A 25959-nucleotide genomic window follows, 5' to 3' on the forward strand; every position below is an offset into this window, starting at 1 on the left:
GTAATAAGCCCCTGGCAGGTGGAATGTATGGATGATAAATATTGTTGGCATCAATAAAAGTGTCACCAGATCCATTAGAGCCTTATTCTTACTGTGACCAAATGTGTAACTAGCTCTTACCTTCTCCAAATCTCAATGTCTTCTAAATGTAGTTGAATAGTAAAAAGAATATAATACTTAGGAATAAAGCCAATAAAGCAGATAAAATATTTATACACTGGAAATTGCAAAACATTGAAAACGATTTGCAATGAAAAAGACAATAAATTGAAAGACAACTATGGATTAGAATATTTTTAAAGTTCAGTTTAATACCCAATCTCAAAATTCCTATAGCATCTCAAAGAAACCAAATATCCTAAAATAACAAATAATAAATACATGATCAAAATACAAATAATTTATTCAAATAAACAGTTGGAAGTCTCATACCCCTGATTTTAAAAAAGTTCAAATCCATAGGAATGAAAGTACTGTGATATTGACACAGACATAGAAACAAGTGAAATAGACAAGAGAGCCAAAGACAAATCCTCCAATTGACAATCATATTAATTATGCTAAGGGTGTAACAGCCATTCATAGGAAAAAAAGTTGTATTCTTAAAAACTGATGTGAAAAGTAGACATCCATTAGGAAAATAATAGTTTTCCCTTCCTTTATACCATATAAAATTAATTCAAAATTGATCACTTAAACTTAATAGCTAAAATTTGAAAAATGTTAGTGACGCTGGGTTGGTTATGATTTCTTGGATATGATGCCAAATCCATAGGCAGAAACAATAAAAAGATAAAGGAATAGGACTTCTCCAAAATATGAAAATTCTGTGCACAAAATGTTGATTATAGACAATAGGCTTAATACATTAAAAACTGAATCAAAACATTACAACTGAAACAAAACAAAACCATGTGAAGAATAAGTGAGCAGATTTGAATAGCTACTTCTCCAAAGAAAATATACAAATAGTGAATAACTAAAGATATCATCATAAACAACCTTTGGTAATTGGTAGGGAAATGAAAAATTAAGCTACAGTGAGATATTATTTGTAGCCTTTAGGATAGTCATTATGTATGCATTTTATTTATGTATTAATTTATTTGACTATATATTTGTTTAATTTATTGCTGTACTGGAGATTGAAACCAGAGCCTCACAAAAGGCAAGAACACTATAATTTGAGTGATACTTCAAGTCATATATATATATATATGTATAAATATATGTGTGTTTGTGTTTACCTGTGTGCACATATATGTGTGTACATATATGTGGTGTGCACATGTATACATATATATTTCTCTCTCTTTAGAGAATATAGGTGTGAACCACTGGCACCCAGGTATAAAAGATTCTTTGATTAGATAAAATATCTTGCTGAAATACAGGTAAAATAAACTTTTTTTCAGATGCACAAATGGAAAAAGATCTAGGCAATGGCTTGGATACATCTCAGTGGCAAAGTGCTTGCCTAGAAAGTGCAACATCCTGGGTTCAATCGCTGGTAGCAAAAAAGATGAGACAAAAAGAATTAGCTAGGAATAGACTTCCATTTCAAGAAAGGTTGAGCTGGACATGGTGGCACATGCTGTAATCCTACCACTTAAGAGGGAGAGGCAGGAAGATCACAAATTCAAGGCCAGCCTTTGATACATAGTAAGACTTTGTCTAAACAAAACAAACACAGCCTCCTAAGAAATGTTAATTGGGGTGCTGGTAGCTCACATCTATCATCCTGGCTACTCAGGAGGCTGAGATCTGAGGATCGAGACTCAAAGTAAGACCAGACAAGAAAGTCCATAGCACTCTCATCTCCAATCACACAAAACTGGAAGTGATGCTGTGGTTCAAAGTAATAGAGCCTTGAGCAAAACTAGTTTAGGGACAGTGCCCAGGCCCAGAGCTCAAGCCCCCACAACTAACAAACAAAAGAAATGTTAAGAGGTAGTATTTCTAAGTAGAAATAAGACAATACTAGATAATAATCAGGACCTCCACAAAAGAATACAAAAACTTTCCAAGGACAGTGCCCAGGCCCTGAGTTCAAGCCCGACGACTGGAAAAAAAAAAAAAAAAGACTTCTAGGGATAAATAGTAATGATGATTGCCACCAAAACATACATGTGCTTAATGCCATTGAATTATACAGTTAAAATGTTTAAGAAGTTAGTTTTATGGGGGTTTTTTTGCCTCTTACCAGAATAAAATGGTTATTCTGGTGAATTTTATATTATGTATGTTTAATCCTGAAGAATCTAGCTACTGAGGCTGAGGCCTGAAGGATCATGTTCAAAATGAGCCCATGAAACAAGTCCTTGGCACTCCATTTCTTCCTGAGCAGCACAAATTTGGGCTGGATGTGTGCTTCAAGTAGTAGAGTACCACCTGTGAACAAGCAAGCGAGGCAAGCACATGACCCTAACTTCATGTGTGGCACAAAAGTAAGGGACAAATGTGAGCTATTATATTGGGGGACTATTAATTGTCATTGACGGATCTCTGCTTGCTATTGCCTCCTGTTGTTTCTCCTGGTTCACCTTCCTCACTTTTCCTTACACACCTCCACCGCTGACATAGACTCTGCCAAAAACATTTTCCAATTTCCCTTGTTTTGTTCTTCCTTTCTTCTTTTTCCCTTTTATTTACATATAATAGGGTACATCCAGCACTTCCAGGAGGAAGGTTTCAATTCACTGCCACGTGGCAAAGCCACATTGTTCTGTTCTAAATGCTCCCATGAGGGCACACCCACATATTATGCATGTCAATTAGTGTTAGTGGACCAACAAAGCTTCTGCATAAAATTGAGAGGATTGTTCTCTGAACAATGATGATGTCTGGCTGAGAAGATGAATTGTGTCAATGTGCCCTAGTATAAGGCTGAATTCAAGGAGTGCCTATTTGTAACACACAAAAAGTCACCACAAGGAGCCAGTACCAGAACTGCTTATATATACTTAAGGCATTGTGGAAACGTGAAGTCAGACTGGAGATTCTCAATGTCCAGAAAAGGAGAAAATACCATCTGAGTGAGAACTTAGAATATTTCCTGAATGAATGAAATTCCAACTAGGTCACAGCTAGGTTCCCATTCAACATTGTGTCTGCTAGATAAGAACAAGTACCACAAAGGGGAGAAGAGTCCAGGGGTCAGTCTCCTGAGTGTCTATTAATTGATCTTGTTCACAAATGATTTAATCTTTTCAAGAGACCATGCATGGCAGTTGCTACTCAAGTGGTATGTGAATTTTTTACACATGGAAAAAGAGATAATGAGAGCAAGATGCCAGAGGCTCATGCCTGTAATCCTAGCTAATCAGAAGGCTAAAATCTGAGGATCACAATTCAAAACCAGCCCAGGGACAAAAGTTCGTGAGACTCTGATCTCCAAGTAACCACCCGGAAACCGGAAGTGGCACTGTGGTCAATGTGTAGTGTGCTAGCCTTGATCTGAAGAGCTCAGGGACGTGCCTAGGCCCAGTGTTCAACTCCCACGACCCGCCAATAAGAAAAGAAGTGGAAGGAAAGAAGGAAGGAAAGAAGGAAGGAAGGAAGGAAAGAAGGAAGGAAGAGAAAAAGAAAAAAGAAAAGAAAAGAAAGGAAGGAAGGAAGGAAGGGAGGGAGGGAGGAAGGAAGGAAGAAAGGAAGGAAGGAAGAAATAAAGAAAAAGAAAGAAAGAAAGAAAGAAAGAAAGAAAGAAAGAAAGAAAGAAAGAAAGAAAGAAAGAAAGAAAGAAAGAGATAATGGAGTTCTGACCCTGGAAGATCCACTTCTTTCAGGACATTGCTGTCCCATGAGATTTTGACAAGTATCATCATTTGTACCGATCAGGAATTAAAATAAAAGTCCCTTAGCTGAAGGAGAAAAAATGTTATTGGCTTGTTGGTGGGTGCCAGTGGCTCATGCCTGTAGTCCTAGCTTACTCAGGAGGCTGAGATCTAATAATAGCAGTTCAAAGCCAGCTGGACATAAAAGTCCATGAGACTTAGGTTTAATTAACCACCCCAAATCCAGAATTGGAGCTGTGGCTCAAGTGGTCGAACACAAGCCTTGACCACGTAAGTTCAGGGATAGTGCCCTGGCCCCTGACTTCAAGCTCCAGGACCAGCACAAAAAGAAATACAAGCAAAAAAAAGAAACTTCTTATAGGACCCAGAGATTATGGGAGACAATGACTCTGAAGTCCTGATTAGAAAGTGAATTTTCTGGGCCTGGAGTGTTACCTAGAGGTGGAGTGTTTGCACAAAGCCCTAGGTTGAATTTCTTAGAAAAACATACACAGCAAAAATCAGAAGTGGTTCTGTGGCTCAAGTGGTAGAGTGCTAGCCGTGAGAAATCACAAGGATACTTCCCAGGATCTGAGTCCAAGCCCCAGGACTGGCAAAAAGAGGGTGACTTTTCTCACTCAAGTTTTTGATCATATTTAGGAAGGATGCTGGTTGAGAGAGAGAGAGAGAGAGAGAGAGAGAGAGAGAGAGAGAGAGAGAGAGAGAGAGAGAGAGAGAGAGACAGACAGACAGACAGAAAGAGACAGAGAGACAGAGAGACAGAGACAGAGAGACAGAGAGAGACAGAGAGACAAACAAAGAGAGAGAGACAGAGAGACAGAGAGAGATTTCTTCAAGAAATAAGGTGAAGAATGAAGGATAGTGATAGAGAGCATGGATATGATTGGTGTACCTTATATACATATATGGAAATAACGGAATGAAACCCCTTACATACTACTAAACGTCAATAAGATAGAGAAAAAGTAATGCCTATTTTTTAAATTAGCAACAACTATAAGAACAATAGTTCATGGATATAGAGGACAGCATAGAAGTAGAGGCAAATAACTTTGAAACTCCTCCATGAGAAGCAAAACTGTTCCTAAGAACCCTAGAGCTTCCTCAGGACAGAGCATCCATGAAGCAACGATGACTTGTGTATACTGACAGCTATAAAAACTTCTCTAGGACTCCTCCCCAAACAAAGACTGAAATACTGAGCAACCAAGACCTAACTGTGCCTGAGAAACTTTAAAAAAAAATACGCACTCTTTTTGTCTCCTGTCCCCAGGTTTAGCTCTAAAGTCTATTGAAGCATAGAGTGCATGTCTATCCCTAAAGATAGTTGGAAATATACTGAACTGCTCTTTTCTTATGCTTGCAGCATAATAAATCTCCTTTCTCTGCTGTTAACTATATCTCCGTATATGTCACTATAGAGGCAAATAGCCAGATTTCATATGGAATTCCTGGAGTTGGGCCTGGCATCTAAAAGCTGATTTTGTATGGACCTGTTATGGCAATTTGGATAGTGACAATTTTATATCTTTGTGGTTTCAGGAATGTAAGATAGAATACTCTCATACCTAGAAAACCTCTTTTAAGCAAGTCATCAAGATTTAGATATTTGGATATTAGATATCAGAAATTGGTAAATGATTCCTGTAAATCTGTGCCTCTAACTTTTCCTTTTCCATTTCCTTAGTTTTTAATAAAACTCTTTTCAAAATAAATATGGTGACATCTGGTCCAAATTTGTGGTTTGAGGGTGGATTGCATGGCAGGGATAAAATGGGTATAGTGCCTCAGAGACTATTTGTCTCAAGTCTTAAATATTTTCCATGGCAATAGGATATGTACACACTATTGTAGAAGCATATATGCCTAACCAGAAGTCTGGTAGGCCTTACTGATATATATCAAATTGTGCTTATATTGAATATGCATATTGAAGGTGGGAGAAAAAAGAATGTTCCTGACTGTCATTAGATTTTTTGAAGCATATAGCACCAACTTCAACCCAGAATATCAGAAGAAATACTTTCCTAAAAATCCTTGGAACCATCACTTTGGATAATACACTCACTGTAAGAGCGTTTTAGAGATTTGGATTTTAGAGCGACTTCTGTCACTAGCTTGCTGTATGAGATTCCTTGAGTGTCAGGTAACATATCTGTAAGGTGAAGAAGCTGCATTGCATGGTCCCCGAGGACCCCTAGAGCTCTAAAGTTCTACGTTAGTGAGAATGAATTGTCCCAATTTGCCATGCTCTTGGGATGACTCTCTAAGTCCAATTTATATAAATGAGGTCTGGTAAAATATTACTCAGGGGTTTCTCAATAGCAGGAGTTAATAGCTTTGCTTTTATTCCCTTTCATTCATTAACATCCCATGAAACAGAAGTGGGGTTGGATGACTGACTCCTTCAACTCAGACTGAGTCTACATAGGGCAACTTGATGGGCATTACATCAAACTAAGTGCTCACAGTTGAATGCTTTTGTTGTGTTTTACTTGTTTTCCCTGAACTGACTAGTTGGAACACAAGGTGTGGCATAAATGAGCAGTAAGTCCCCAGTCAGTTTATTCTTCTCTTTGCAAAGAGTTTTTAGGTCTCCTAGTTTACAGAGATGAGTAACAAAGCCTTCATCAGTCCACATTTGGAATTGAGATCCTGTAAGTCAATGACTGGGCTGACGGGGAACAGAGAAAGTGAAAGCAACTTCATTTCATCCAGCTTCTCATTGCCTGAATTTTGGCGAAAAAAAGGGTTGTATAGCAATATGAAATATATATATGTATATATATATATGTATAAATATGCATTGACTGTAATCTTTTGGAAGCTTTCAAGTTTACACTCTGGTTTCCTTGCTTCCTCTCTGGAAAAAGAGAAATGCCTTTAGAGCTAATGCATGGCCTACATGTCTCAGTTACTTGCAAAATGGTAATTGCTATTTCTCACTACCACTGCCACTACCAAACCTCTAAAGAGAGATTCTAGGGGTGGGAAGATTGGAAGACATGCCTCATTATCTATAGGATATTTAAGTTCATCATCCCAGCCATCACAAACTTACTAATGGGATTTGTATTCACAATTCCGATGGCTAAGTTATATAGTCAAGTGTCTGACTTTTACATGGAACTCCAAGATGACTGGCTCATTGGTGAATTCACATAGAATACCAGACTGTTAGGGATTAAAGCAGTTAGGATTAATTTAATACCATGTACTAACTGTTGATTATGTATAGGAAATTTTCCACTTTTTGTACTTTATTGAATTTGTTGACACACTGTTGCTTATAATGAGCTATAATTATCTTTTTATTTCTGTGTTATCAGGTATAATGTTTCTCTTCTCTTCATTAATTTTAGTTCAGGGTTTCCTTTTCTTGGTCTAGCTAAGTTTCTTTTAAATCTTCTCAAAGAACTTTCTCCTTGTTTCAATTTGTCTTTTGTATTTTCAGACTCTATTTTTGCACTGATCTCTTTTCTTTCTAAACAACTATATTTGCATTTAGTTCTTTCTTGTTTTTTAATTACTTGATATAAAGTGATAATTTGTTTATCTGAGGTCTTTCTACTTTCTTTATGTGAACATTGTTTGCCACTAAATTCCATGTTAGTACTATTTTTGTTGTGTCCCATTAAGTTTGGAATGTTGTGTCTTCACTTCCATTTGTTTACACAATGTAAAAAATTCCCTCTTAATTTCTTCCTTGATCTGTCTATTGTTCAAAAGTAATTTGCTTAATCGTCATGTGGGTTCATAGTTTCCAAGATGTTTTGCTATTATTTTCTAGCCTTATTGCTTTGTGATCAGAAAATATATACAATTCTTAATTTAAAAAAATTCCTTGAGGGGCTGGGCATGGTGGCTTATGCCTGTAATCCTAGCTACTCAGGATGCTGAGTAAAGAATGTGAGACTCTTATGTCCAATAACCACTAGAAAACAGGATGTGAGGCTATGGCTCAAGGTAGGGTGGTAGCCTTGAGCTGAAGAGCACAAGGACAGTGCCCAGGCCCAGAGTTCAAGCCCCATGATCCACAAAAAAATCATTGAGGGGCCAGGAATGTGAACTAGTGGTAGAATGAGGGCCTCGCATGCACAAAGCCCTGGGTTGAGTCCTCAGTACCGCATACACAGAAAACAAAACAAAACAAGACCAGAAGTGCTACTGTAGTTCCAATGGCAGAGTGCCAGCCTTGAGAAAAAATTTCCAAGGACAGTGCCCAGGCCCTGAATTCAAGCCCCAGGACTGGCAAAACAAACAAACAAACAAACAAAAAAGACAAAACCATTCCTTGAAATTTGTTTTTGATCTATTATATGATTCTTTATGGAAGTCAGCCTGTGTGAAAGAAAAAAAAAGTATATCCTTAGCAGCTATCAGATGAAATATTCTGTTGATGTGTTTATGTCCATTTGATTTTTACTGATTTTACATTTGGATGAGTTGCCTTTTGCTGAAAGTGGTTTGTTAAATTCCTCAGCTGCTGTGTTTAAATCTATCTATCCCTGTGTAATTATTTTTTCTTTTATATTGTAATTAATAGAAGGGTTACAGTTATATTCACAAGATAGAAGGTACATTACTTCACAAACATTGATACCTCTTCTCATGTTCTTGTCCCCATTTCCCTCCTATTTCCCTTCCATTTTCTAGAGGTTTATTGGAGATACAAATCTCAGGTCCTTTTGTGCCCAGGATGGCTTTGAACCTTGATCCTCCGATCTCAGCCTTCTGAGTAGCTAGGATTACAGGTGTGAGCCACCTCGCCCGGCTCAGTCTCTGTATTTTTAAAGGTATAATGAATTTTTTGTAAACAATATATAGTTGAATCTCATGCCTCCCATCTATTTATCTACTCTATGTTTTAATTAGAAAAATTTAATAATTACAACCAGGTTAATAAAGCTTGGTTCCCAACCACGGAAGAATGTAACTTGTTTGTGCTGTCACCAAGTCTTCAATCTCTATATGCATTTTTTTCTCAAAGCTTTTCTCGAGTCCTTTGTCATTAAATGGTAGATGTATGAGATCAAGATCATGATCTATGAGATCAAGATCCAACTGGTTTTTCACTATGAACCTTTCTAGAACCTTAGGATTAGAGAAAACCTTAGAAATTATTTAGGTCAACCTTCTAATCTGGGTAATTGCAATATACACGGTGCTGTGAATGTTTCGTATCCCCTTTCAGAATAATATTTGTAAATGTATATGCATGGTAACTCACTATGATTACAAATGAATAACTATTGACATATTATTACAGAATAATATTTGAGTTTTGTTATCCCCCAAATAAAAATTTAGTTCTTCTGGCAAGTCCAGTAATTATATGATGTAACATTAGAGACAACATATATGATATACCAAAAATATTGAATAAGTTACCTGTGATCTATGTTTGATGATAAAGTTATAAATACTAGATATTCTCTTAATTTGTTTCTAATCATAATTGAAGCCATAAATTTTAGGCAGAAATTAAATAAAGATATATTTTTTATTAAGACTGCTGAATTTATTGAAATCTATCCAATACATTGGTTTAAGAACTCTAGCATTAAGCCTGGTACCAGTAACTCATGCCTGCAATCCTAGCTATTCAAGAGGTTGAGATCTGAGGCAGTTCAAAGCCAGCCAGGCAGGAAAGTCTGTGAAATGCCTACCTCCAATTTTTCACCAGAACCAGAAGTGGTACTATGGCTCAAAATGATAGAGCACTAGCATTAAGCAAAAGAAAAACAGGTTCTGAGTTCAAGCTGCATGATTGACAAATTAAAAAGAAAACAATTCTAATATCTGATATGTAAATTATTTCTATGTTCTTTTCATTATATAGGAATCAACTTTTTCTTTGAAATATTTTTACATTTTTATTAGTATCTAATAATACTACAAGCAAGTTTCATTTTGACATGTTCATATATGCTTACCATGTAACTTTATCAGACTCACCCCTTCTGCCATTCCTCTTCTTCCCTCCCCAAACAAATCTCCAAAAATTTGTCCTATTTGTACACAAATGCATAAATATTTCGTGTGTGCCAGTTCTGGTACTGGGATTCAGGGCCTTATACTTGCTCAGTTTGTACAGCTGATGGTCTGCCACTTGAGCCACACACTGTTTTCTTGGTTATTTTTGAGATGAGGTTTCATGTGCTTTTCTACCTGGACTGGCTTTGAAATTCAATCCTCTAGATTTCAGCTTCCTGAAAAGCTAGGATTTATGGACATGAGCAACTAGAGCCTGACCATAAAGGATTTTGGCCATATTTTTGCTTAAACTCTTCCAGTAGTAAGGAAATTATGATATAATGAGTAGTGAGTATTCTGCCATTCTATTTTAAAATTCTCTATTAGGTTGTTCTTGGGAACTGTAATCTATCTTCCCATAGATTCCTAATATTAATCTTTGATATCTCTAAGGCTTCAAACTAAGTCAGCTTTCTTGTCTACAGGATAAACTTTCAGCTTCTGGAAGATAAGAGTTATACTCCTCCATTTGTTATCTCTCTATTGTAATGAGACAAAATTCTTTCATCTTTGTTTTTAGGTTGTAGATTTGGCACTTTGTCCCTTCTAGCTGATCTCTGAATGTGCTTCTAACTCTTAATATTCTCCTCTAAGATTAAGACAGAGACTTCCAGATAGGAGAGTGGCATGAAAAAGTATACATGCTAGTGCAAATAAGACATGTTATTTGAAGAGAGGATAGTCACATGTTATCATCAACTCAAAAAGAACTTTTGCAGCAATTACTTTCATTCAATCACTAAGTTCTAGTTCTTGTTCTTGATATATATAAAACTGATTACTGTACTTAATCACAATTACCTAATTTATTGAGAGCAGAATATAAATTCCATTTTCATCAGGAGTGTAACTATTACCACAAATTATTTTTGTGAAATGTTGAGTATGTTACCTTTATGATATGGTAATTGGTCTTCACTAGTGAGCAACACATCATATCTTGTTGGGATGATTATGGGGTCTTGAAACAAGAGCCTTTTTCTGAAAATTGTGGTTTTCAATTGCATGTGGTTGTAATAGCCCTTTTCACTGACTCTCTTGTTTCTATTTGCTGTCTCCTTTGCCTAACAAATTTGCTATGATAAACAAAATGTATTCTGCTAGCAACCTATCTTAAGAAATTTGGTATAGACTGTTTTTCTGCCATTTCAATAAGAGACAATCCTTTAAATTCTCCAATAATAAGAATAATTAACAACTACTTCATTGTTAAATATTTAAGAGACTGCTTTAGACATTTTATAAAAAATCACCTTATTCTCACAGTAAACTTTTGAATTGGTGCTTCTAGTTACCTTATTTACTAGATGAAGAAACTGAGGGACATAGACTCCATATAACTTGATTGCAATCACATTACCACTAAGTATTTGGTTGGAGATATGAAATTTAAGCAAACTTTTTGTTGCAATTTTATTGTTAACATTATGTATCTCTGTACCCCCTCCTTTTTACCCATTACTGCTCTTTCTTAATATTTAGTATAGCAATAAGCCATGTGAAAAATTGCATGTAAAAATACACATTCTTGAGGAACAGTAGCATAGCCTGATGGATGAGTGCTTACCTAGCACATATGAAGCCCTGGGTTTGATTCCTTTATACCACATACACAGATAAAAATCTGGAATTGGTGCTGTGGCTTAAGTGGCAGAGTGCTAGCCTTGAGCAAATGGTGTCCAAGGACAATGTCCAGACCCTGAGTTCAAGCCCCAAGAATGACAAAACATACACATTGTTAACAAGCTTCCATGATATGCTAATGTACTCAGAAGAGGACACCTTTTTAACATTTCAACCAAAGGAAATATCATCTTGGGATAAATTCACTGCCCATCTGAGTCAAATCCTCCTATTGTCTAACATTCTGATTCATTTCAGTGCATATGTATTATTCCCCTTCAGGACCCAAGCACAATTAAGATAGCTTGGCAAATACTTTATGCTCTTTTTTTTATTTTAACTTTATATGCCTTAGGCGAATTACACAGTGACATAAATAGAATTTCATTGTTGAAATGTGAGAGAGATAAATAGGTGTGTTGCTCATCTAATTTTCCAACCAAAATATTCTTCATTTTCCAGGAGTATGTGAAGAAGTATTTTGAGGGCATTCTAAAGCAGGTTTTGGAATTCTTCTCTTTGGTAGGCACTTTTATTTTCTTTTGTGATATATCAAAGTATCATTTGTGTGTACTTTTGTAGTAGGCATATGTCTAGTTCATTGTTGCCAAACATAATTGCCCATTATAATTTTGATTCACAAAACTTTGGGAAGAAGAAAGGTAAGTGAGATTATTCTACATGATTTTAGATAGGGAAATGTGTACAAAATTTTAAGAAAGCTGTGAATGTGGCCTGGTGGCAGAGTACTTGCCTAACATGCATGAAGTCCTGGGTTTGATTCCTCAATACCATATAAACAGAAAAAGCCAGAAGTCGTACTGTGGCTCAAGTGGTAGAGTGCTAACTTCGAAACCTTCCCAGACCCTGAGTTCAAGCCCCAGGAATTTCAAAAAAATAAAAAGAATGAAAATAAATAAAGGGGCTGGATTTTGGCCTAGTGATAGAGTGCTTGACTAACATGCACAGAGACCAGGGTTCGATTCCTTGGTACCACATACATAGAAAAAAGTCCGAAATGGTGCTTTGGCTCAAGTGGTGGAGCACTAGCCTTGAGGAAAGCCCAAGGATTTTCAGTGTTCAGGCCCTGAGTTCAAGCAACAGGGCTGGCAAAAAAAAAAGAAATTTAAGAAGCTTCCCAAATATACATGGATTTGTCATGTCAGAGCTATGTTTTGCCATTTTTGTTCTGTTGGTTATCTTTCACATTGTTGAAAGACATGAATTTAAAGTATAGAAAATGAAATAAATTCTTTAAAAGATATGTAGCAAAATTCAGTGCTACACATATAACAGAACCATAACAAAATTTGAACAGAAAAAAAAAGAAATTTTGACCTCATGCAGTTCTAAAATGAAAGTGTAAGCTTTTCATTGATACACACAGTTCTCATCCTAGTTTGGCTTGTTCTGTATGAAAGGTAGAGGAGACTTTAGAGAGTCACTACTCAATGAACATTTGAGCTGTTTATTTTCTCAGGAAACTCTTCTTTCAAATGAAGCCTTCCTGCATTGCTTGGTTCAGTTGCGTAAGTTGTCTAAACTTATTTTCTTTATTACTTCAATGGACTCTTACATCCTCAGCTGGTGGTATATTTTAGGAGGTTCTGGAAAGTTTAGGAGGTGTGTCCAATTGAAAGAAGTTGGTTACTGGGGATCTCTTTTGATGGTAACATCAACCTACTAGTCATTTCTTTATACTATGCTTCCTGTCTGCCTGGAAGTGGCCAATCTCCTTCTCTGCATTCTCCAGATATATGTGGCAAGCAATCATGGGAAGAGACCTCTGAAATCTCCTCTTTGAAGTTTTCTTTCAATTGTTTAGGGCACAGCTAAGAAAAATTGTACATCATGTAAATGTCACATATTTTCATTTTCTTACGATTAAGACACAGGATTTGCAGAAGGCCATTATTATGTCTATCACAGAGCCCTTCGGGAGTTTAAAACCAAAGGAGAATATCAGCTTGCTCAAACATGGTTTTAGCTCATGGATTATATACCCAAATGATGGAGTAATACCTACACAAGAAGACAGGGCTTAAGAAAGTATTATAAAGGTTTTGAATGTTAACTGGGACTTGAGCTATGAGGAAAGGTATGTAAAAGGAGAATTGATTGGGATTAAATAGCAAAATGAATTCATGTCTCAATTATACGGAGAATATCAAAGAGGTTGAAGAAAAACCTACATGGTCAAAGGCAGATTTCTGCAAGATAACAATGAACATAGTAAAAAAATACAGAAGTTTAGATTAGAGGTGAGAACAAGAGAAAACAATGTTCAAGTAAAAGTGAGGAAGGTTTGAGGCAGAGATGGTGAGACTTTAAGGTTGTTTTGGTAGGGAAAGGGAGAGAAAATTAAGAAATAAAGAAACAAATGTTTCTGGGTCACTAAGAGTTTTATTATGCTGTTAACAAACATTGAGTACTCATGACTAGGAGCAATTTGAGGATAAATTGAGGTTGATATGGGATAAATTGAGTTAAATGTACTGAGTAGTTTTTAAACAGTCAAATTTTCACTTCATCCTTATTTTCTTTAGATGATTCACATATACACACCACAAATTGTGCCAACTTGTCCATAAAGAAGGCAGGATTTCTTCCCTATTTAATATGAGTCAGCCTTATCAGCCACTTGCCCAATATGAGTAACTATTTCTGTTTGGAGAATAGAGAAGAATGTGGGTAAGGCTACTGTTAGGCTAAGCATCAATACACTAGTAATATCTCACCTCCAATTCTTTTTGCAATGAGATAAGGAATAATATTTTAACAGCTATAGTACAATTCGAAAGCATTTTACATTGTACAAATCACTTTCCATACATTTATTAGAGTAGTCATCTAAAAGAAAAAAGGGAGAAATTACTTTTATTGATATTTTACTGAATAAGTAAATTGAGAACTGAGAGAGGCTAAATAACTTTCATATCTTCAGAGTTAAGAATTATTTTCTATGTACTTTAAAAATTACTCTTAATTTTTGGATTATCAAAAGCAATCATGATACAATGTAATATTTTGATTCACTCATACATTCAGAAGTGATTAAGCTAGTCTTTATCATATTAATTAACCTAAAATGGCATCAATTCTTTTTGGTGCAAACATCTGAAATTTTCTTTTTGAAGCTATGATGCATCTTTTTAAATCCTCTCCCCAAGTTATGCCAAAATTGATTTCTCCTATACAACTGTAAAATTATGCTAATTGCCTAGTAATTCCTTTCCCCAATTGCTACTCACTTTCATCTTTGGTAACAATTCACCTTCAATGTTTATGGGAGCAACTTTTAACATCCCATATATAAGTTAGGCTGTGTGGTATTTATCTTTCAATTTTAATTTTCTAAAAATTATCATTAAGTAGTGGTACAAAATGGACATTTCACAACCACATCTTTTTGTTTTTTTATTTTAATGTATTTATTGTTATTGTAGAAATGATGTACATACAGGTTACAGTTATATCAGTCAGGTAATGATAACAGTTTACTTTGATCAATGTTACCCCTTTCCTCACTCTCTTCCAGTGTTTTCCTTCTGTCCCTACCCGCAAGTTGCATTGTTCATTTCCCACATAGTAGTGAGTACTACTGTTATATTTCTTCACCCTTCGTCCAACCTTTTCTGTGCCAACCCTTTTACCATCCCAAAGACAAAAACTAAGAAGGTAAAATGAAAAGAAAACAAAAACAGCAACTAGAACAAAAATTTCTTGTTTCCATTTCTTGGGGGTTCATTTTATAAAATTTAATTGTGTATGATCATATGTGCATAGCTATTGAGCCTTTGTTATGTGCTCCTATGAATTCTGTATCCTCCTTTGGGTTCTTTGTGTGATTTAAAAGCACATTCTAGTTATCAAAAATGAGGAAAACTATGCAACGTATGTTTCTTTGAGACTGGCTTACTTTGTTTAATAGAATTTTTCCAACTTTTTCTATTTCCTGACAAATGGAACAGCATAATTCTTTCTGATAGAAGAGGATCCAAGACCTCAATGTAAGAACAGATACCATAAAAACAAGAAAGGGCTAGGGGAAACATTAGGGCTCCTAGACACCAGTTGAAACTTCATAAATAAAGATTCAGAATCACAACGAATCAATGAAAGACTTGATAAATTGGATTGCATCAAACTGAAGCATCTCTGCATGACAAAGGATGACCAGATAAATAGAAATCTCATAGATTGGGAAAAGGTTTTACCACCTATTCATCAGACAGGGACCTCATATGACATGTTAAAGCCACTAGCACAGCGATATTCATTGCATCACTATTTAACAAAACAAAGATATGGAACCAACTTAGGTGATGATTGGATCAACAAGATGTGGTATTTATACACAATGGAATTCTATGCTTCTGTCAGAAAGAATGACATCGCCCCATTTGTAAGGAAATGGAAACACTTGGAAAAAAATCATATTAAGTGAAGTAAGCCAGACTCAAAGGAACAAATGCTCAATGTTTTCCCACATTTGTCATAATTAGTAAAAAAAAACCTTGAACTCTCCTAGCAGAGGATTACAATAGCTTCAAACCTAGATACATAAGGCCATAGAGGATGAGGCCTCCAGGATATGGAAACAAGAGATTTATAATGTGTGATTGTTGTTCTTAATGCACTATGTTATTCTAATCTCTTTTGTTGTCCCTTGGTTATTCTCATGTTGTTGCAATATCTTACCTTGTTTCTGGTATATGGTATAAACATTCTTTTGTTTATTTGAAATAGGAAAGGGAAGGGGGAAAACAAGATGGGGGAAGAGGATAGCAAAGGGAAATGGGGACAAAAATATGAGAAGAGGTATCAATTTGTATGAAGTAATGCACCTTCTATCTGGCAAATATAACTGTAACCCTTCTATTAATTACAGTCAAAAACTAAACTCCCCAAACACATACCCTCAAATAATCAACAATTCAATCACTGAAGTCTAAAGACTTAAAGACAAACTTCTCAGAAGAAGAATGTCCAAAAGACACATGAAGAAATGGTCAACATCTCTGGCTGTAAAATAAAATCAATTTAAAATAACATTTAGATTCTACCTCACTCCAGTTAGAATGGTCTTTCTCAAGAAGATGATCAATAATAGATGCTGGTAAGGATGTGTCCAAAAGGAAAATCTATTACACTGTGAGTGGAATGTAAACTCATTCAACCACTCTGGTAAGCAGTATGGTGGTTTCTCAAATGACTAAACAGTGAGTTTCCCTATGACAAAACAACTCTACTCCTGGGCATTAATTCAATAGAACACAAACAGCATCATACTAAAGTGACCAGCAAAACCATGTTCATTGCAGCATTGTTTGCCATACCCAAGATATACAATCAAACCAGATGCCTCTCAGTGGATGAATGGATTAAGAAACTTTGGTATATATTCACAATGTATCTTAATCAATGTCACCACTTCCCTACATACCCCATCCCTTATTCTTCTTAATTTTGTAAAATATACATTAAATTCTTAATTTAATTTTCCCCCTCTCTTTCCTGTTCATTTGTCTACCATTTTCCCCTTGACCACACCCCATTCCTTTCGAGTATCTGCTTCCTGGTGTTTCATTTGTTGAACTTTAACTTTGCTTTACTAATGCATCACACTATTTGTGTTCTCTCTTTAAGTTTACTATATTTCACTCAATAATTTTGTATATACCTGCAAACCATCCAGTGTTTTGACTTACAAGTTTACAAGCTAAATCTAGCTTCCACATAGAAGGGTAAACATCCTTCAGATCTTTGAACCTGAATTACTTCACTTAACATAAATTTTCCAATTCTTTCCATTTCTTTACAAGTAGCACAATATCATTCTTTGTAATGGATGAGTAAAATTTCATTGTCCATATATACCAAATTTTCATGATAAATTTCTCCACTGAAGGACATTTTGACTGATTCTATATGTTGGCAATGAAGGAAATATAAAGCAAAACAACCTTGGTGTCAAACCTGACCCCAATTAGAATGGCCATTATCAAGATGCAAAAGGAAACCGTAATACACTGCTGGTGGAGTCATAAACTTGTTCATCTACTCTGGAACCAGTATGGAGATTCTTTTAAAAAATAAACATAGAACTACCCTATGATCTAGCAATTCCATTCCTGAATATATATGAAAAAGAATACAAACCAGGACACAGTATTTGTGTTTTGTTGGTTGAATTAATTTAATACAATGGCCTTCAGATACATTTATGTGTCCTAAATGGTATTTAGGCATTTTTGTGCTAATGATATTTTATTACATATATATTATGTATTCTTAGCTATTTGGTCATTGATGGCCATCTAGGATAGTTGATTCAATGTTCTACTTATTGTAATTCTATAGTAATTTCATTTGCTTTGAATATTATAGTACACACACACACACACACACACACACACACACATGGAATTTCTATGTCAAATGGAAACTCTTAATTTTAATTTGTAAAGAAACTTCCATATTATTTTCCACAGGAGTTATACTAATTTACGTTCTTAACAACTGTGTAAAACTGTTTTGCTTTCTACATATTTTTACAATATTTAATCATTTTAATACTAAGCACTTTAACTTGGGTAAGCTGAATGCTTCTGTTTTTTTAGTTACTCTTGTGTTGTTTACTAATATTTAGTATTTTTCCTATACCTAGCAATATTTTTTTTTAATTTTAAGAAAATCTATTCAAGTCTTGAAGTCATTTTTTTGGTCGTTTGTGGGGCTTGAACTCTGGTCCTGGGTGCTGCCCCTGAGCTATTCAGCTCAAGGATAGAGCTCTAACTCTTGTGCAACAGCTCCATTTCCAGTTTTCTGGTGGTTACTTGGAGATAAGAGTCTCAGACTTTCATGCCTCTGTTGTTTCGTTGGAGATTAGTTTTGGAGTGATTCAATTTTTTGAGCTCTTGTACGGTTAGTGAAGATCTTCTCCCATTCTGTAGGCTTTCAATTTAATTTGCTAGCTATGTTCTTTGCCATACAGAAGCTCTGCAGTTTAATGCAGTCCCACCTATCCAGCCTTTCTCTGATTTGTTGTGTTTCTTGGTACTTATTAAGAAAGTTTCGACCTGTGCCAAGGAGACCTAGAGTATCTCCAATTCCTTCTTGTAAAGTTTTCAGTGTATAGGCTTTTACTTCGAGGTCTTTGATCCATTTGGAGTTAATCCTAGTGCAGGGTGACACTAAGATTCCACCTCACTCCAGTTAGAATGGCCAGGATCAAGAAAACTAATAACAAAAGGTGCTGGAGGGGATGTGGACAGGAGGGATCACTACTACACTGTTGGTGGGAGTGCAAACTCGTCCAACCACTATGGAAAGCTGTATGGCAGTTCCTCAAAAGACTAAACATAGAGCTCCCCTATGACCCAGCAATTCCACTACTTGGCATTTACCCAATCGTCCAGAAACAAGGACATACTAAATCCACTAGCACAACGATGTTCATTGCAGCACTATTTACCATAGCAAAGACATGGAACCAACCCAGATGTCCCTCAGTTGATGGGTTGGTCAACAAGATGTGGTATTTATACACAATGGAATTCTATGCTGCTGTCAGGAAAAAAAAAAACGACATTGCCCCATTTGTAAGGAAATGGAAAGACTTAGAAAAAAATCATATTAAGTGAAGTAAGCCAGACTCAAAGGAACTTAGGCTTAATGGTTTCCCTCATCTGACATAATCAGTAGAAACCTTTGGCTCTCCTAGCAGAGATTCACAATAGAACAAAATGTAGATAAATAAGGCCATGTAGTATGACGCTAAATGTAAAGACCTCCAGGATAAAGAAACAAAAGCCATATTATGAATGATTGTTGTCCTTAACATACTGTTATCTCTCATCTCTTTTACTGTCCCTTGGTTATTTTGTATTGTTACAATATTTCACCTTGTTCTCTGATATTTTTTATATATGCTTAATTGGTTATTTGAAATAGGAGAGGGTAGGGGGGAAATCAAGTTTTACGGTGGGAGGGGGGAGGGAAATGAGGACCAAACATGAGAAAGGGTTTCAATATTTGTGAATCAATGTACCTTCTATCTGGTGAATATAATGTAACCCTTTTATTAATTACAATAAAAATATATAAAAAAAGAAAACTACAGGTGTTGAGGAAAAATCACTTTAAACAACACCTTTATAATGTGTGGTTGTTGTTCTTAATATACTATGTTATTTCTCATCTCTATTGTTGCCCCTTGGTTAATCTCATATTGTGACAGTATCCAACATTGTTATCTGGTATATTGCATATACGTTTATTTGTTAATTTGAAACAGGAAAGAGAAGGGGGGAAAATAAGATGAGGGAAGGGGTGGAGGGAGGGAAATGGGGACAAAAACATGAGAAGGGATCTGGAGAATATAACTGTAACCCCTCTATTAATTACAATTTTAAAAAGTTTTCCAAGTGAGGAAGGTCTTTATTAGGTCAGAACATGCATTAGAGGTGAAAGGATAATAAGAGCCAGAGGACTAATGAGACTGAAGTGGTAAAACTGAGACTGGAATTTGCCACAGAGTGTTTTTATTAATCCAAAGCATCATGTTTTAGATGACATATTTAACTTATAACTGAATGAGGTAAAATATAAAGGCCATGCCCTGCTACAGAAACCTTGAATTGAAATAAGCAAAACAAAGCACCCAAACATCCATCCCATTCTATGTGTCTGATAGCTGTGATAGATTTTCACATGTATGCTCAGAAAATGTAATATTGATGTTTTCTTCATGGGAACAGAGAAAGTTTTATAATTGTGATATTTAGACAATTTGTCATCAGAAAAATAATTAGAAAAAGTAAAAAAAAGAGATAACAATGAGAAACTCTTGGTTCTCTTGCAACAGCTCAATTATCTGTGCTGAATGCACTTATCTTTTAATTTAGAGGCACCATGAAAGACTTTATCATACAGTTCTCCTTCCTATGATGCTATAAGATTTCTGGGGAACAATTAATCAGTTGACAATTTGCTCCTAAGGCCTTCCTGTATATAACTGACTTCTAGGGCTAGGCCCGACATTTAAGGTTACCTATTGTGTTTCCTTTCCTAACTCAAGTTGGGGCTCTTTGTTCTCAAGCCCAGAGACAAAGGATGTAAGAGTAGTCAACAGCAACTGCTTCTCTATATGTCAGAATCAAAAATACTAAAAAGTACCTACTGCATAAGTAGATGAATGCTGAATAGTTGGCAGATACTCTAAATAGTGGGGTTGAGAAGGAGAGGGAGTTCCCTGGATCCAGTTGTACTATGACACAGTAGAGAATGTAGTACCAGATGTGAAGAGAGAAACACAGTACTCTCACCTAACATAGAAAGTGATATAGTGCTGAAGGTCAGAGTGCATATCATAAGCCTGTATATATACATACATATATATGCTAATACCAATAATTCTCTTCATTTCCCAACACATAACTGTGGTGCTGTAATCTTGGGAAAGCCATGTCTAAGACCATTTGTTTGCTACTTAAAATGTTTGGAACTGAACTTTGTCCATTCCTAAGAATCTGGTGCAAAACTTACTATACTGTCTAAGCAGGTAATTATCTTGAGACCCACTATAGCCCTAGAGGAATACCACTGAATCAAACCAGTATGCTGTGATAATCAGTTGACATGGAAGAGAGGAGAACTAGCTTCCTCTTTAAAGCAAGGAACTAAGTGGCTAACTGAACAAACTCAGAGGCGTGAAGACACATACATGAATAGGGCAGGAGTTTGTGTCAGAATGCCAGACTCATGGGTAATGAATTTCACAGAGCCTGATAGTTGTCTGGTTTCTGGAATGAATTTCACAAAGGATACTAGAAACCTAGACACACTATAATGCCTGTTTTCAGCCTAGCCCTGGAAATTCATTGAGGAACTCTCTCTGGAATAAATTTCTGGCAGGGGAATACTGAGTTCTGAGATAGCTCTTACTGGCAAGCAGGACAGCTACAAGTTATTCCAACTGGCACCAGCCCCAAAACATTGCCAATGGTCACCTGATGAACAATGAAAAATAAGGAATGAATAACCAAGGCTTTCCTGTCTCCAAGGAGTGCAAAATCAAAGAAGACACAGAAAGAAGAGCTTACTGGTACAAGGAGCCAAAGACTACTGTTGCCCACATAATTATCCAACACACAATGCTTTCACTTTAGATTACTAGGGGTCTTTTTGTATATGATATATGCTCTCTGTCTCTCTGTCTCTGTCTCTCTGTCTCTCTGTCTCTCTCTCTCTCTCTCTCTCTCTCTCTCTCTCTCTCTCTCTCTCTCTCTCTCTCTGTCTCTCTCTCTCCATGTTATCTCTATTTAGAAAGTATACACATATCTTGTTTTCCTCATCCATTTTTGCTATTCTTTTCCTTTTTCCTTTGATACTTAAAATTATAAGGATCCTAAATTCATATAAATATGTTCTTGTCCTATTTTACGTCCATATTATCACTTTTTTTTTGCCAGTCCTGGGCTTGAGCTCAGGGCCTAAGCACTGTCCTTGGACTTTCTCAAGGCTAGAGCTCTACCACTTGAGCCTCAGCACCACTTCTGGCTTTTTTCTATGTATGTGGTACCGAGGAATCGAACCCGGGTCTTCATGCATGCTAGGCAAGCACTTTAACCACTAGGCCAAACTCCCAGCCCCATATTATCACTTTTTAAACATTTTATTAGCATAGATTATCTATACAAATAGTTTCTATTATGAAACATAATACATATATATTCATATAATGTATTTTGTTACAACTTTGGTTTTATACTTTGTTTTATATCTTTTGTTTTTCTTCTGTCTTTCTCATTCTTGAATTCTTATTCTTAACGTCTTTTTTCCTTTTATATCTCTTAATTTTCTCTTTTAAAACTTTTTGCTTTATCTCATAATACCATTACCTCCACCATGATGGGTGACAATGTTGCAGAAGATGTAGTTTTTCTTTTCCTTTATCTCTATATCAAATTTCTTTGGATTGGTGGTAGTTATTATTTAGGTTCCTCTGTGTACATGGACCTTAAGATTAGGTCTTACAATTTAAGCATGCTGGTAAACACTCTAACCTGAAGGTGCTCAACTAGCACAAGAAAAGCAATACTATAATTTACCCATTGATGAGACCTCTAATTTCAGTTAATGTCTTAAACTAAGAATAGGGAACTAGAATGGCAGCCCCCAATATGCACACATAGATAGATATGTGAGAGTTGAAAACATATTCTTCAATAAATAATGTACTCATTACAAATGTAGCTTTAACCTCTGTATATATCACACTGATAATAATTTTTAAAAAATCACTTATTCCATTATATCTGCATAGAGAAATAATACAAAGATCATATATAATACACCTATTAGGCTACTCAGTCTCAATCTAGGTAACTTCTATGTTTTTTCAGACCACATAACACTTATGGAACTGGTGGAATAACTAAAAAGGACACCCTTTACGTGTAATTTCTACAAAAGAAAAACTTCAACTACCATAGAAAGTCCAGTACTGTAAGACTTACAGAAAAAGAAAGACTGATTTCAACATGACTGAAACACTTGTTCAACCTTATGAATCACACTAATGAAGCAAAAAGAAGACTACACTACAAAATCCAGTTGGAATTAAATTCTGTATCACACAATAGACTTATATCCCGGGAGTGATCACCAAGAGAATGCAATTACCTGAAAACACTCCTATAAATGTTGAAAATGCATTACCATCCCCAAAATGCATAAATCCCAACATGTAAAAATAAGAAATATGAATAAAATGACAATATGGGTCTCCCAAAGTTGATATTTTTAGCAAACAAATCTACAACTACTATGGTGAATGAAATGCCAGACATAGATTACAAAAACTTTACTAAAAATGATCAATGAATTGAAAGATGGTATAAAAATCAACTGGTTGAATTAAATAACACAATGCAGGATATAAAAAATTTCAACCAAGAGATAGCTACTCTGGGCCGGGAGTTTGGCCTCGTGGTTAAAGTGCTTGCCTAGCATGCATGAAGACCGGGGTTCGATTCCTCAGTACCACATACATAGAAAAAAGCCGGAAGTGGTGCTGAGGCTCAAGTGGTAGAGCTCTAGCCCTGAGAAAGTCCAAGGACAGTGCTCAGGCCCTGAGCTCAAGCCCAGGACTGGCAAAAAAAAAAAAGATAGCTACTCTGAAAAAGAAGCAAAGACAGAAGTCTTGGTAATGAAAAACTCAAATAAAATAAAAACCTGTTGAAATCTCATTAACTGACAAAATCAAGCAAAACAAGAGTATTTTATCTTGAAGAAAAGTTTGCGGAATTATTGCACTCAGGTAATAATAAGAAAAATAGAAATAGAGCATCAAAGATCTGTAAAACATGATATAAAGACAAATTAATGAATCATGAATATAGATGAAGGAGCTAAGGAGAAGCCACAGATAATCTATTCTGTAAAATAATAACAAAATTTCCTAAACATCAGGAAAGAAATAGACATCCAAGTACAAGAGGCACAGACATAATCATAAAAGTACCCCTTCATATCACAGTAAAATTTCTCATAAACACAGAACAAATAAAGAATATTAAAAGCTTCAAGAGAGAAGCACAAAATCCTTTATTAAGGCAAAGCAATTAAAATAATGAATTTGTTAACAGAGGGTCCAAAGGCCAGAATGGTATAGAATGAGATATTTCAATGTGTGAAGAAAAATAATTCACAAGATAAAAGAATAAAGACCTTTCGAGATAAGCATAAACTAAAGAGTGTATGACAATTTAACCAGCATTAGAGAAATAGTTCAAGGACTCTTAGAACTAGAAGACAAAATAGAGCAAAATAAATAATAAATCTCTCTATAAGAGTAGGCAAGCAAATGAAAATGAAAAAAGAATATAAAATGGTTAATTCAATAAACCATCATAAGTCTAAGTTGAATATAGTAGAAAAATTAACAGATTATTCAAGGCATCAGAAGGAAAGCAAGAAAATCACTTGCAAAATCATGAGATGTGTATCAAGGTTTGAGAAGTAATGTATCCATCACCTGACGAATGTAACTGTAACCCCTCTCTATATTATCTCGACAATAAAAGACAATAAAAATGGAATAACATTTATGAAAAATGACAGATACATATTTTAATATTATCTTGGAAGAAAATGATCTCCATTTTCAAATTAAAAGACACAGACTGGCAGACGGAATTGGAAAAATATCCAATAATTTACTACTTGAAAAAAACTCACGTTAGCAGCAGATATACACATGATAAAAATTTTAAAAAAATTCCATTGTGTATAAATAATTCTATGCTGCTGTCAGAAAGAACGACATCGCCCCATTTGTTAGGAAATGGAAAGACTTAGCAAAAATAATATTAAGTGAAGTAAGCCAGACTCAAAGGAACTTAGGCTCAATGGTTTCCCTCATTTTTCATAATCAGTAATAACCTTGGGCTCTCCTAGCTGAGATTAGCAATAGAGCAAAACCTTGACACAAAAGGCCATATAGTATGACGCTAAATGAAAGGATCTCTAGGATACAGAAACATAAGCCATATAATGAATGATTGTTGTTCTTAAGGTACTATGTTATCTCTCATCTCTTTTGCTGTCCCTTGGTTATATCATAGTGTTACAGTATCTCACTTTGTTACCTGATATATCGGATATATTTGTATTTGGTTACTTGAAATTGGATAGGGAAGGGGGGAAAACAAGATGAGGGGTGGGGGTGGGGGAGAGGGAAATGGGGACCAAGACATGTGAAAGGGTATCAATGTATGGGAATTAATGTACCATCTATCTGGCAAATATCATGTAATCCTTCTACTAATTACAATAATAAATATATGAAAAAAATTTTAAGAAAATATGCCAGGCAGTATTGGCTCATGCCTATAATCCTAGCTATGTAGACTAAGATCTGGTAGACTAAGATCTAAGTAGACTAAGATCCTAGGCAGGAAAGTTTGTAAGGGATATTTTCATATAATATTTAAAAGGTCAAAATTGGAGCTATGGCTCAAAGCATTCAACAGTAACCTTGAGCTAAAAAAACAGGGACATACCCTAACCCCTGAATTCAAGTCACAGGATCTACCCAAATAAATAAATGAATAAAACGTTGCAAAATTATATTCTAAAAAACAGGATGCAAAAGGGAGCTGGATAGTGTAGCTACTCATAGCTAAAAGATCAGACTTCAGAATCATTCCGAGGAGAATAAGAAGGTGATTTCAGAATTACAGAGAACAGTCCATCATGGAGATCTGATGATTATAAATGTATTGCTAAATGTTGTAGCACCTGACTTATGAAATAAACACTGAAAAAATTAAAAGAAGATATAGGAACCATTAAAATACATATATAATATCACAACCCCATTGCCACTAATCTATGATCTAGACAGAAATAATTTCTATAATGAAAGAAAAATGTAAACAACCTAATGGGACATACAGATCATAGTTCTAAGGGGGGAATAACTATAGATGCCAATATT

The sequence above is a fragment of the Megascapheus bottae genome, chromosome X (genome assembly GCF_031878675.1).
Source record: "Megascapheus bottae isolate mThoBot1 chromosome X, mThoBot2.hap1, whole genome shotgun sequence".
In the NCBI taxonomy this organism is placed as follows: Eukaryota; Metazoa; Chordata; class Mammalia; order Rodentia; family Geomyidae; genus Megascapheus; species Megascapheus bottae.